The sequence below is a fragment of the Cricetulus griseus genome, chromosome 8 (genome assembly GCF_003668045.3).
Source record: "Cricetulus griseus strain 17A/GY chromosome 8, alternate assembly CriGri-PICRH-1.0, whole genome shotgun sequence".
NCBI classification, from domain to species: Eukaryota; Metazoa; Chordata; class Mammalia; order Rodentia; family Cricetidae; genus Cricetulus; species Cricetulus griseus.
The window spans coordinates 13,910,067-13,924,532 of NC_048601.1; positions in this window are offsets into that span (position 1 = coordinate 13,910,067).

Here is a 14,466-nt window from a genome sequence, read left to right on the forward strand (position 1 = left end):
GGAAAGGCTACTTAGGTAGAGGGAGTGTTGTCATTTCTACCTTAAATCCCACCCCTCACCCCACCCCCACCCCCCACCATCTTCACCTCCCACACTGCACTATAAGGAGGGCTGTACACACATCTCACACCACCAGACGGAGGTCTGAGGATATAGCTCAGTGGTCCCCCACGTTCCTGGTATGCACAAGGCCCTGGGTTCTGCCCCAGCAACATACATAAAGCAATAATTATAACAAACATCCAGAAGGAGTGGGCCAGCAATGGGCTTAATAAGGTAAATAAAATGGCCCAAGGTAAAAACCTAGCCAGAGAGCCGGCCAGGATAACCCAAGTCTCACTGACCAGAGACTGGGTCTATCTTCATACCCAGGGTGAAGGCTGATGCGTGCACCTCTCTAAGACCTTCTAGGAATTCAGTCTAGGAATTCAGTCAGATCTAGACAGAAGAAAGTCAGAAGCATAACCAGGACTCGGTGGCTCACATATGTAATCCTAACATAGAGGAGGTAGCAGCAGAAGGATCAGGAGTTCAAGACCATCCTTGGCTACATATGAAGCTAGCCTGAGTTACATGTCTCAAAAAAACTCAAGCACATTAAGGAGGAGACTCATTCCATAAAGTCCTTGCCTCACAAGCTTGATGACCTGAGTTGGGATTTTCAGAGTCCATAGGTGTAGTGGGAACATTTAACTTTTTTTTGTTTTTAAATTTCTACAAGTTAACACAATGTATTAGATATGTAACAGCTACACTGGTTTGACTACAGAAAATAATAAAAGTGTTCTCTTAACAATGAAGGAAAATATCTGTAACCTGGATATATATGGTGGCACACATCTGTCATCCCAGCACTCAGGAGACAGAGGCAGGAAGATGTCAAGTTCAAGGTCCGCCTGGGCTGCTTAATGATTTTTGAGGCCAGCCTAGACTATGCAGCAAGGCTTAGTCTCAAAAATAAAATAGAGCTGAGTATACAGTGCCTACCATCCTTCAGGGGTTGTTTAGAGAGGACAGAAGTGGTACAAAGATGACCTCTAAGACCAGTATAGTAAAGGGGGCCTCTCTCCAGGGAACCTGGTCCCTATCTCTCAGTCAAATCCCACATAGTATCAGATGTTCCCAGACAAAGGTCTGTGGGATCCCAAAGGCATCATTGGCCATCCTGGCCACTTTACTCAGTGCCTGAGGTCTCCACCAGGCTCTTGCTGTGCCTCAGTTCCAGCAGCCACCTTTGTTGTCTGTGATGGTTTGAATGAGAATGGTCCCCATAGGCTCTTACGGTTGAATACTTGATCCCCAGTTGTTGGACTGTTTGGGAAGGATTAGAAGGTATGGTATACCAAGGTTTTTTCTTTGGGGCCTCCAACCACCTCCCAAATCATGACACGGAGATTTCTCAGTAGACCAGGCTAGCCTCAAACTCACAGAGACCCACCTGCCTCTGCCTCCCCAGTGCTGGGATTAAAGGCAAGTGCCACCACCGCCCGGCTACAAGGCGTATTAGTTATGAATGCTCAGTCTAGCTTAGGCTCGTTTCTGGCTAGCTCTTTCAACTTAGATTAAACTGTTTCTCCTTAACTACCTTTTGTCTCAGGGCTTTTTACATTTCTTTCCTTCTGTATATCTTCCTTTCTCTGCTTCTGGGGTCTGACTGGCTGGTGGCTGGCTGGCTTCTTGTTTCAGGCTTGCCCCTCTCTTTCTCTCTCATTCTCTCCTCCTCCTCCTCCTCCTCGCTCTTCTCTCCTATTTATTCTCTCTGTCTGGCAGCCCCACCTATCCCTCTCCTGCCTAGCTATTGGCCGTTCAGTTCTTTATTAGACCAATCAGGTGCCTTAGGCACACAAGGCGAAACAAATGCATCACATCATTAAATAATTAAACAAAGCATTAAACAAATGTAACACATCTTTGCCCAGTTAAACTAATATTCCACAATAGTATGGCCCTGTTGAAAAAGGTGCCTTACTAGAAGTGGGTGTTGAGGTCTCAAAAGGCTCCTGTCAACCCCAGTATGCTCTCTCTTTCCTGTTTGAGATGTGAACTCTAAGGCATTCAGGCAGCCAGGCCTTCACCCCACCGTAATGGACTCTAACCCTCTGAAAGGGTAAGCCCAAGTAAACATATATGTGAGGCTGTGCTGGCTGGTCTTGACGCACTAACTGGAGTTATCTGGAAGGAAAGGAGTGAATTTCAATAGAGATAATGCCTCAATGGTTATGTAGATCCAGCTATATATAACCACATGGTGGCTCTCGGCCATCTGTAATGGAATCAGACTCCTGGTATGCATGAAGACAGAGCACTCACATACATAAAATACATGAATAAATACATCTTAAAAAAACATTTATACTAGATAATTTTTAAGGCTGGAGAGATGGCTCAGCCTTTAAGAGCACTGTCTGCTCTTACAGAGGACCAGGGTTCAATTTCCAGCACTCACATGGCAGCTCACAACTGTCTGTAACGCCAGTTCTAGGGTATCTGACATCCTCACTCAAGACACACATACAAGTAAGACACCAATGCACATAAAATAAAAATAAATTTTTGTTTGTTTTGTTTTTCAAGACAGGGTTTCTCTGGGTAACAGAAAAATAAAATAAAATAAAATAAATGTAAGATCCAACTGTAAAGCATTTTCTTAATGATTCATGGGGGGAGGGTTGAGCCCATTGAGGGTGGTTCCATCCCTGGGCTGGTGGCCCTGGGTTCTATCAGAAACACACTGAGGCCAGGCAGTGGTGGGCATGCTTTTAATCTCAGCAGAGGCAGGTGGCAGGAGGCAGAGACAGGTGGATCTCTGTGAGTTTGAGGCCAGCCTGGTCTACAAAGCTGCACAGAGAAACCCTGTCTCGAAAAGCGGGGGAAAAAAAGAAGGAAGGAAGGAAGGAAGGAAGGAAGGAAGGAAGGAAGGCAGACTGAGCAAGCCAGGGGGAGCAAGCCAGAAAGCATGCAGGACCCTCCATGGCCTCTGCATCAACTCCTGCCCTGATTGAGTTCCTGCCCTGACTTCCTTCAATGATGAACAGTGCTGTGGAAGTGTAAACTGAAAAAATCCTATCCTTCTTAACTTGCTTTTTGTTTGGTCGTGGTGTTTCATCCCAGCAATAGAAACCTTAAGAAGTGCCTTGATCATGATGTTTTAGCACAACAATCAAAATGTAACTAAAACCCCTTCCTCAGAACCCCTCCCCCACACGGCAACCTCCAGAAGCCTTTGTCTATATAACGGGGTCTTCAGCACAAACTTGTGACCACTGAGGATGTTTAGGAAACACATCCTGGAAAGCTAGCGACATCCCCAACACAGCGGCCAGTCACGTGTAACTGTTATTTTACATGGCAATTAAATGAGAAAATGCAAATAAACGCTCCCAGGCTGACCCAAAGGAGAACAAATAAAGCGGCCATGAGAAGGTGGGGTGTGACCCCACAAACAACCTGGAGGTTTGGAGTGAGGGAAAAAATCACCTCAAAGACACCGGTGGACTTTGTGTGGTTTCCCCAGGTGCACTGGCCACTTGGCTGAGCCATTATCAATCACACAGATCCATTATCAGCCCTGCAAGAGTGGGCAGGAGAAAGGCAACCTGTTCTTCCCTCCTAAGCCACCTGTGCTGGTCACTCCTCCTATATATATCTGTCTCTATCAAACAACACATATTAAACTCAGGCCTAAACAAACAAGTAAAAAAGGTTAATTTCCTGGCAGGAAATTCCTGTGTAATCAGTCAGCAGCTCCGGTCCCAGCACAGTCGCTACCCAGCACTGTGACCTTTGGCAGGCCCACCCCTCTCCAGACCCATTAGTCACCCCAACCCTGCAGGCTGCGGCCTCTCTCCTGGTCTCTGCATCTCTGGTTTCCCTTCCCTAGTAGAGACCCGCAGAGTGGAGATCCTTCTAAAAGACCTGCTCTGTAGCTCAGAGTTAGGGCATGCGCAAAGCCCCAGGATCAGTCTCCAGTGCTGTCGGTACTTGAAGGAGGGATCTGGTCGGTACTGCCTGGTTTAAATCTATAATCTCTGGGTTAATGGGGTACCAAGAGAACACACACTTGTCATGCACGAAACCCCGGGCTCAATCTCCAGTGCCACCAAAACAAACAAACAAACAAACAAAAGCCTTATATTTAAAATCTGTAACCTCTAGAAAAACAATAATAAAATCTGTATCCTTTACTCCTGGATGGAATTTGTAATGATTAATATTGCCAACGTGGCAGAATCTTGAATCACCTGGAAGGCAAGCCTCTGAGTTCCCCTGAAACAGATTATGTAGATCAAGTTAATTGAGTGGGAAGTAGCATTGCTGGGCTACATAAAAGGAAGAAAGCAAACTGAACAGGAGATCCCGCACTGCTTCCGGCTGTGACCAGGAGCCTGCCTCCAGGACCTCCCCCACCATGATGGACTGACGGGATTCTTGAACTGTCGGCCCATATAACCCTTCTCCCTTCAGTGGCTTTATTTATTTGTTTGGAAAGTAGGTTTTCAAGCTGGGCATGGTGGTACAAACCTTTAATCCCAGTACTCAGGAGGCAGAAGCAAGTGGATCTCTGTGAGTTCAAAGCCAGCCTGGTCTACAGATCGAGTTCCTAAGACAAGCAGCTCTGCTAAGAGACCCTTTGTCTTCATCGCTGTTCCACTCACTGCTGTAAAGAGACACCATGACCAAGGCAACATTTTAAAGAGAAATCATTTAATTGGGGCTTGCTTACAGTTTCACAGGTTTAGAGGCAGGGAAGGGGGGAGGAAGGGCTAGGGAGAGGAGAAACACTGACTGGCTGGTGGGGAAGCCCCCCCCCCACCATCCAGTGATGCACTTTGTCCAACAAGGCTACACCTCCGAATCCTTCTAATCACGTCAATCTCCACACCCTGGAGACTAAGCATTCAAACATATCAGCCTATGGGGGCCACTCTTATTCAAGCCACCATAACCTGTCTCAGATAAAAAGAAGTTTTTAGTTGAAATAGAATTACATCACTTTCCTCCCTACAGCCCCTCTCCTTACTCACTCCGTAGCTGGGGATGACTTTGAACCGACCCTGCTTCCTCTACCTTCTCCGTACTGAGATTGGGGGCATGCACCACTATGATCTAAGTCTCTCTACAGGTTCCCTCTCTTGTTTCATGTCCCTGTCTAGTTTCATGTCACCGAGCCCCATTTACCCAGGTTATTCTGCATTGTGCCAAGCTCAACAATCAAAACTAAACATCACAACTATACAGTAAGATTCCAAACAGAACAAATAAACAAATACGATAAAAACAAATAGAGCCAACTCTAGAAAAAAAAGTCAGGTCTGATGATAACTCAGGCTTGAGAAAGTGCTTATCAGATGAACACAACGGGAGACGTGGCTTCTAAGCAGGGAGCTTACCTCCATGCTGTAAAAGTCATGACTACTTTGTTAATCACCTCCCACATGAAAGGCCTTATCTTTGGAGGAAATAAAAAGGAGTTCTTTCTGTTTGTCTTTCTTTGAGGCAGGATCTTACTATATACCATGGCTGTCCTGGAGCTCGTTCTGTAGAACAGGCTGGCCTCAAACTCACAGGATCTGCCTGCCTCTGCCTCCCAAGTGTAATAGGGGATGCCCTTCTGTATATATGTTTCTCTTGTTGGTTGATGAATAAAACACTGTTTGGCCAATGAGGCAGGAAGATTCTGGGAAAGGTAGGCAGAGGAAGACAGCAAAACAGTCGCCATGTGGAGACCAGGAGGATAGGATGCACCAGGAGTTCTCCAGTAAGATAAGGCCATGTAGAAATACATAGACTTATAGAAATGGATTAATAATTAAGACAGAGCTAGCCAATAAGAAGTCCTAGCCATCAGCCAACAGTTTTATAATTAATACAGCATCAGTGTTTTTATTTGGGGCTCAAGGACAGCAGGACCTGGCAAGACAAGAAAACCGCCGGCAACACAAGTGCTAGCATTAAAGGCAGGCTCCACCATGCCTGGTTTGCCTCAGCCTCTGGAGTGTTAGGATAAAAGGATGAGCACTTTGCCCAACTTGGGATGCTTTTGTTTATTGGTTTGTTTGGAGTCAGGGTCTCATAGAACCAGGCTGACCTTTAACTTGCTATGTGCTGAAGAAGCCTTTAAGCTTGTGCTCTTTCTATCTCAACTACCCAGAGTGGTACAATTACAGTTGTGAACCATGCAGCCAGTTTCATGTGTGCTGGGAAATAACCTCGGAGCTTCCTACAAGCTAGGTAGGCACTCTACCAACCGAGAGCTACATACCCAGCCCCCAGCATTCTTTCTTATTCTTAGCCTTATACTGAATGGGCTGGCCTCCTTAGATCCTGACATTGATGATAGTACCTGGAAGGTGGTAGCTGCTGCATGAATGAATGAATGAATGAATGAATGAATGAATGAATGAATGAATAGCTCACAGTAACTAAGAGAATCCAGTGCCAGCAGTGAGCAGAGGACTTTACTTAGAGTGTCTCATTGACTGCTCTAATTGCCCTACTAGATATGGCATTCTTTCTAGTTGAAGCCATTCTCCAGTTCATGCAGAACAGTGTGATGTTTCTATGTCGGCTTAGCGGCTGCACATGAATCTACTGATATTTTAATTATCGTCTGTGGCCCCAAGGCTCTGCAGTCAGCACCCTGCCAGCCACTCAGTCCTCAATCTTACGGGGCTTCAGGTCCCACAGCCCCAATTCTGCTCTGGGGCAGAGATACGTAGGTTTAAATTAAGTCTTTATCCTTCTATTTACCAACAAAGACTCAGAAGTCAGATGTGGGGTTGAAAACCTGCTAGATCAGAGAAGTCGAGAAGCAATCAGCTTTCATCCCCCAAAAGAGACATGATGGGGGAGGTCCTTCTGCATATATGATTGTCTTATTGGTTGATAAATAAAGCACTATTGGCCAATAGGGGAGCAAGTTAGGCAGGACTAAGAGAGAAGGAGAATTCTGGGAAATGTAGTAAGAGAAGTCTTGTGATGCAGGCAGGAAGTGACATAGCAGGCAGACTCAGAATATAAGCAGGGACAAGCAGGAAATCGCTGTCTTCCTCTTTCTCCTGCTCTCTTCTCTGTGGAGCCACCATGTGATCCTGGCAAGAGAAGATGCCTGCCACTAGTGTCCAATCAGATAAGTCTTTATAAATTATATAGATTAAGAAAGCCTAGTCATTGGCCAGCAGCATTGACCTAATATCAGTCTCTGTGTGTTATTTTGGCCGCCCACGTGGCAGTGGGGCTCGGTAGGTTGGTAAAAAGATTTATCGTTACAGAGACACATCTCTCCCTTCATCCCAGAACCAAACGGAAGCTCAAACTCCAATCTGCCCTTTCCTTCCTGTGCATATTCTCTATCCAAATTGCTGGCTTCTCTATGACCAATCCCATCAGCTAGTCACTGGTCTCGCCCACTGATTCAAGGTAAACTGTATTGACCTTCTGGAGCATCCCAGTGTGATCAAAATATCCCACAACAACATCGAGTCAGTTGTGCAGCCTTGATGAATATCTCTTGTAACATGGACATGGGGATGACATTTTAAGAAGTGAGGCTTTATTTACAACCAGAGAAAAGACTGCATGAAAGCTATCTTCCAATCGCTGCATAAATATACAAATAACCTTTGAAAATTATGATAGCTGGTGGAGGTAACAGAGCTGAGGGAACTGAGCATTCCCCAGAGAAGACTAAGGGCCACACAGTGGATCCATGAAGGAATTTACAGAGTTAAAGGGGCAAAGGCATGTGTTTTATTTGTTTTTATTACTGCTGCTGTTTTGAGGGAAAAAAAATCTTAGTGTGTACCCCACCTTGGCCTCAACTTGCTATGTGGCTAGAAATGACCTTGACTCTCTGATCCTTCTACTGCTGCTTCCCTAGGCAAAGATTACAGGTCCAAGCCACTGTGTTCCACTTTTAATTTACTTTTTTTTTTTTTTTGAGACAGGTCTCATCACACAGCCCTGACTAACCTAGTACTCTTTATATAAACCTGGCTTTGAATTCACAGAGATCCCACCTGCCTCTGCCTGTAGGAGGAATATTCTGTCTCACCAGCCAGCTCCCAAATAACTACAACAGGGATTTATTATTAATTATAAATGCTCAGCCAATAGCTTAGACTTGTTACTAGCTAACTCTTACAAATTTAATTAACCCATATTTCTTATATATGTTCTATTATGTGGCTTGGTACCTCTTACAACATAGCATGTTCATCTTGCTTCTCCCCAAGTCTCCTAGCAACTCCACTCTTCTTCATCCCAGTGAGCTCTCTCTCTCTCTCTCTCTCTCTCTCTCTCTCTCTCTCTCTCTCTCTCTGCAACTCCCACCTAACCTCTTCTTGCCTAGCTACTGGCCATTTAGCTCTTTATTAAACCAATGGGAGTAATACATCTTCACAGTATACAGAAAGATTGTTCCACAACATTTCCCCTTTTGTGTCTAATTAAAAAGGAAGGTTTAACTTTAACATAGTAAAATTACATACAACAAAAACAGCTATCAAGTAAGAATTACAGTAATAATATCCGCTCCATTTGTATTTGGCAAATTTAGAGAAAATATTCTATTATTTATCTTTTTTGTGAGTCTAAAGTTTTATATCTAATTTACTTTTTATCAAAACCAAGAAAAATTATAAGCTTAGCTATTTAGTCTTTAACTGTATCAAAGATCCCAGAAGGATGTAATGTTGCCTAATGACAGAGACATCTGGCTGCCTGGACAGTCACCCAAAGTTCCTCTGCAATGTTGGAGCATCCATCTTCAGCCTACAGGCCTAGAATATCTGACAGACATTTCTGAGAAACAGGGAGTTTTGAAGGACTATATCCTACATTGTCTTGGCAAAGTTCCACAGTCACTTTCTTTTGTGTTCTGCTTGTCCAATTTGGACAGCATACTGTCAGCCATTGAGGCAAGAGCAGTTTCTTTCCCAAATAGTTAACTTTTGTCACAAAGAAAGTAAACTCCATATGGAGGTTCTTCAGTGCCCATCATCTTCTTTGAAGTAGACTGGTGCTGTCAGGAGCAGATATGGCTCATGGTCATGAATAGCCTTAGGTTAGTAAACATATTCTGTAGGTCTTTGAAGTGTTTGAAAACCATCTATCTATCTAAACATATCTGTTTAACCTTGAAAACATATCTAATATGACAATAAGTTTGACTATTATAAATGACTATTAATCTGTATTTCTTAATTATACTTTATATTTTTCATTTTTCATTAATTTTTTACATTCCAATCCCAGTTCCCCCTCCCTCCTCTCATCCTCCGCCCTCCACTCCCCCCTCCTCCCATCTGCTCCATAGAGAGGGTGAGGCCTTCCCTAGGAAGTCTACTAAATCTGTCCCATCATCTAGTTGAGGCAGGACCAAGGCACCTCTCCACCCCCACACCCCTGTGTCTAGGCTGGACAAGGTATCTCTCCATATAGAATGGCCTCCACTAAGTCACTTTGTGCATTAGAGTTAGATCTTGGACCCCCTGTCTGTGGCCTCATATATTGTCCCAGTCACACCATTGTCACCTATAGTAAGGGAGTCTAGTTTGGTCTTATGCAGATTCCCCATTTATATATATATTACATTTCTAAATGAGTTACCTAAACACAATACCCCAAACAAGAGTAGAAACATACATACAGTATAACAAAACTAACTTTACATTTTATCAATGAACCAAAATCCATGCCAATATAAAAAAAAACATTTCAGGTTAATAGTTGTTTAAAAGTAGACACAACAGCTGGGTGATGGTGGCACTGCCTTTAATCCCAGCACTGGGGAGGTAGAGGCAGGCAGATCTCTATGAGTTTGAGACAAGCCTGCTCTACAAGAGCTAGTTCCACAGCCTCCAAAGCCACAGAGAAACCCTGTCTCTAAAACCAAACAAACAAATAAAAAGTAGACACAACAATCCACCCTTTTATCTCATTATTTCCATATCATATCCCCCTTTTTTCCTTTAGAAAGAGATCTTTGAATCTAACTCCTTTCTTTAGCTTTTTTCCTGACCATGACCAATAACAATTTATAATCTCCCTAACCCTCCTGTAAATGATGACAAACATCCATAACCCTTCTCTTGGGAATGTGGCTGTTGTTTTCTCTAGACTTTCCTATTGCCTGGGGGCACTGGCATCTTTGGGGGACAGTGAGAAAATCAAGATAATGGTTAAGTCCTGGCTAGAGTAATCTGTGAGACAGCAGTCTTGAAGCTGTTCTGGATGCAGGACTCTAAGGAAACTGTAACAAAAACACTCTGAGAGGCTGGATCACCTGGGCTATGTAACATGAAAAATTAAAAGAGACAGAAGCAGATATTGGGGTTTAAGATGAAGATCAGGGAAGTAAGCAGTCGGCCACCAGCTCTCACCTCTAGCTCAGGCTGAAAGAGCTGATTCATGTACAAGCTCTTCACCAAGCCTCAAACTATTACTCCTCTGGCATCCTACATGTCCATTGCTCAGCATCTCTGCAGAGAAGAGAGTGGGTTTTTTGTTGTTTGCTTGTTTGTTTGTTTGTCCCTGCTTATATCCTGATTCTGCCCAGCTATGTCACTTCCTGCCTGTCTGTACAGACCTCCAGACCTCTATGGTTAGCTAGTGGCAGTTTCTGCCCAGCTACAACACTTCCTGGGATCACATTACAACTCCTCTCTGCCTATATTGTCTCCTAGTCCTAACTATCATCCTGCCTGGCCAATCACTATTTTATTCATCAACCAAAAAGACAAACATATACACAGAAGAACATTCTCCATCAGAAACAGGCATGGATTTAACAGTTCTCACCTTAACCATTCAGCCTCCTCATCAGCACACATGGACATTAGATTTAGATGCTTAAATTTATCTCAGCTGACTCCAGAATTCTTGAATCTCCATGATGATCTCTTTCCATTGTTTGCTGCAGCTTTGGGTGAAGAAACATGAACAACCACAAAACTCACCAAACCCACATGGAGTTTATTGGAAACAGGATCAAAGGGAGGGGTAGGTGTTGGCCAACTGGAAACAGAGATGGAAGGGGGAAGGGAAGAGAAAAGAGATAAAGAGACACAGAGACAGAGAGAGGACAGGAGAGAAGAGGGAGACAGGAAAAGTCCGGTCTGCCCCAGGGGAACAGCAGGAAAGAGAGGAGAGCAGGAAATAGAGGAGCAGAAAAGAGGAGAGAACAGAAAGAGATGAGCGGGCAAAAAGACCATTAAGTGGGCGGGTCTGTCTTTTAAAGGGGTCCTTTGCACCTGCGTGCAGACTCCATGGAACCCTGGGCTGACCAGGGTACTGCCTGAGTACATTCTGCCAGGTGACAGGGGCAGGCCAGCATAATGCCTGAGTCCTTATACTTTCCATATACTTTTGTCCTTACTATTCTAGCTTCATACTTCTTCAAGTTAGACATAACTTCAACTTAAACTGACTCCTGCTTCTGCTTCCGTTATTACTTAAGCTAAGCATCTGGCTGTCTATATGCAGTGATATACCTTACAAAGATGGCAGATCCCAAAGCCAAAGTGTGTGCTGTGAGCCAGGCGTAATGGCACACGCCTGTAATCCCAGAACTCTGCAGGGTCGGGATGGATGGTTGCCTGGAGTTTTGAGGCCAGCCTGGGCTACATTGTAAGATCCTATCTCAAGAAAAAAAAATCATCTTCTCTTTATAGAGAATTCTACCTGCTTGAGTCAGTTTTGTGGGTTGTGGGTTGGTGCTGTGTCTTTGAAAGACAGGGTCTTACTATGTAGACAAGGCTAATATCAAACTTGCCATCTTCCCCCCTCAGTCTCCCCATTGCTTGGATTATAGGTCTGGACCACTATGGCTAGCTTACATTCAAGCTTAGCTTGTGATATTCTAGTGTAAACTCAGTGGAGTCTGAGCTTCCTAACCTCATATCTATCATAAATAACAACTCACCACTTACTTCTCTTCAAGAGGGCCTGGGTTCAATTCCTAGCACCTATGTGGTGGCTAACAATTGGCTTCAGGAGAACTGACATGTCTGGCCTCAAAGGCGTCTGAACATACATGGTGCACATACCCTCACAGGGGCGCACATATGTTGTGGAACTTTACTCTAACTAGGCAAAGGTGTGCTGCATCCGTTCATGTTGCAGAATGTGACTTGAACTGTGTGAAGGTGTGTTACATTGTATCCATGTTGCACTTGTTTCAAGATGGAAAGATGTGTCACAGTTCCTATGCTGCCTTTGTTTAATTGTGCAGAGAAGTGTCACTATTTCACCTTGCTGACCTAAAGGGTCTAATACAAAACTGAACAGCCAATAGCTAGGCAACAGAGGGATAGGTGGGGCTGGCAGGCAGAAGACTAAGTAGGAGGAGGATTCTAGGCTTGGAAGGAGAACCAGAGAGGAGAGAGAATTAGGGAGAATGAGGAGGAGACTCCCAGGTCCGGAAGTCAGGCAGCTGACAGACAGACAGGCAGACAGACAGAAGACAGACAGACAGACAGACAGAGGAAACAGGAAAGTAAGATATACAGAATGAAGGAAAGGTAAAAAAAGAGCCCTACGGCAAAACGTAGATAAAGAGAAACAAATTAAAACAAGAGCTAAAATTAGGCCGAGCATTCATAACTAATAACAAGTCTCTATGTCATGATTTGGGAGCTGGTTGGTGGCTCAAAAGAAAGCCTGTTATGCACACACACACACACACACACACACACACACACACAATAAATAAATCTTAAACAAACAAGCAAAAACAGAGTACTTGGGAGGCTGAGGCAGAAAGACTTCAAGTTTAAGTTCTAGGCCATGGAATACCTCCCAAGGCCCTGTCTGAGAGGTTGTTAGAAACAAATGTGAGACGGTCCATCTCTCTAGAGGCCCAAGCTCTGGTGTTGGTTGGCTTATAACGATAGCACACCAACCTCTGCCTCTGTGGTCACATGGTTTGCCCTCCACATGTCCAAATCTGTTTACTCATTTGTGTATCATTGGTCTTTTAAAAATGTATTTTATTTCATATTATGTATATGAGTTTGTGGTGATTTGAAAGAATCACTTTGACACACAAAGGGAGTGGTGTAAGGATAAGTCTTTCCACCAAGCCACCCAAGCCCTGCTGCCACCTGGGTGCTTTCCGCCAGGCCGCCCAAGTTCCACCCACCACCACGTTATGGTCCCAAGTAACACACAGAGACTTATATTAGGTACAAATGCTGCTTGGCTAATGACTAGGATTTCTCATCTGCTAGCTCAGTTTTAATTATCATAAATCTATATATTTTATAAGACTTATCTTATCGATGCTAGTGGAAGCGTCCTGTCTTCTCGGGCTCACATGGTGACTCTGTGCTTTCTCCTACCTTTCCCAGAATCCTCCTTGACTCCTAGCCCACCTATCTTGTTTTCCTATTGGCCAACAGTACTTTATTTATCAACCGATAAGACAATCATATACACAGAAGGACCTCTCCCATCAGAGTGGCACTATTAGGAGGTGTGGCCTTGTCGGAGGAAGTGGGTCACTGTGGGGGTGGGCTTTGAGGTCTCCTATGCTCAAGCTGTGCCTAGCGTAGAACACAGTTCACACCCTGCTGCCTGTGGATCGGGATGTAGCTCCTTCTCCAGCACCACGTCTGCCTGTGTGCCACCATGGACCACCATGATGATAATGGACTAAAGCTCTGAAACTGTAAGCTAGCCCCAATTAAACATTTTTCTTTGTAAGAGTTGTTGTGGTCATGGAGTCTCTTCACAGCAATAGAGACCCTGACTAAGACAGTGTTTTGCCTGCATTTATGTATATGTGCCATGTGCATGTGGTCCCCTCAGCAGTAGAAGAGGGCATTGGAGATCCTGTCTCAAAAATCAACACCAACAAAAGCAGGGATAGCAGTGTACCTCAGTTGGTGGACTGATTGCTTAGCACACACAAAGCCCTGGATTGGATTCCCCAGCACCACATAAACTGGGTGTGGTTGCACAGGCCTCTGATTCCGGCACTTGGAAAGTGGAGACAAGAGGATCATTCAAAGTCTTCTTCCGGTAAATAGTGAGTTCAAGGGCAGCCTGGACTATGTGAGACCCCATTTTAAAAAAATGGGCCCAAGGCATTGGATTTGATCCATCCACAACAAAAGACAGAAAGAAAAGACAGAGAAAGGATCGAGGGAGAGAGGGTGGAAGGAAGTCCCGTGGATGTGAACAGTGGATGTGGTATTAGCTGTATCAGCCCCTTGAGAACCACAGCAATGAGGTCAGACAGGTCTAGGCTGTACCTACCCCAGGGGTGTTGGGCTCTGCACTCACACTGTGCCCTGGAGCTAGTGACTGTTTTAACTCTGTGCTTTGATTGGCATTCTGTGCATTTTGGCAGCTGATGAAAGTTAAATTGGGAAGCCTGCATGTGGCACCATGGCATTTATTTTGGCTCCCACGTTGCAGGATGCATCCTCATCTCAGGACTGGCTCGAAATCCAGGGATGAGAG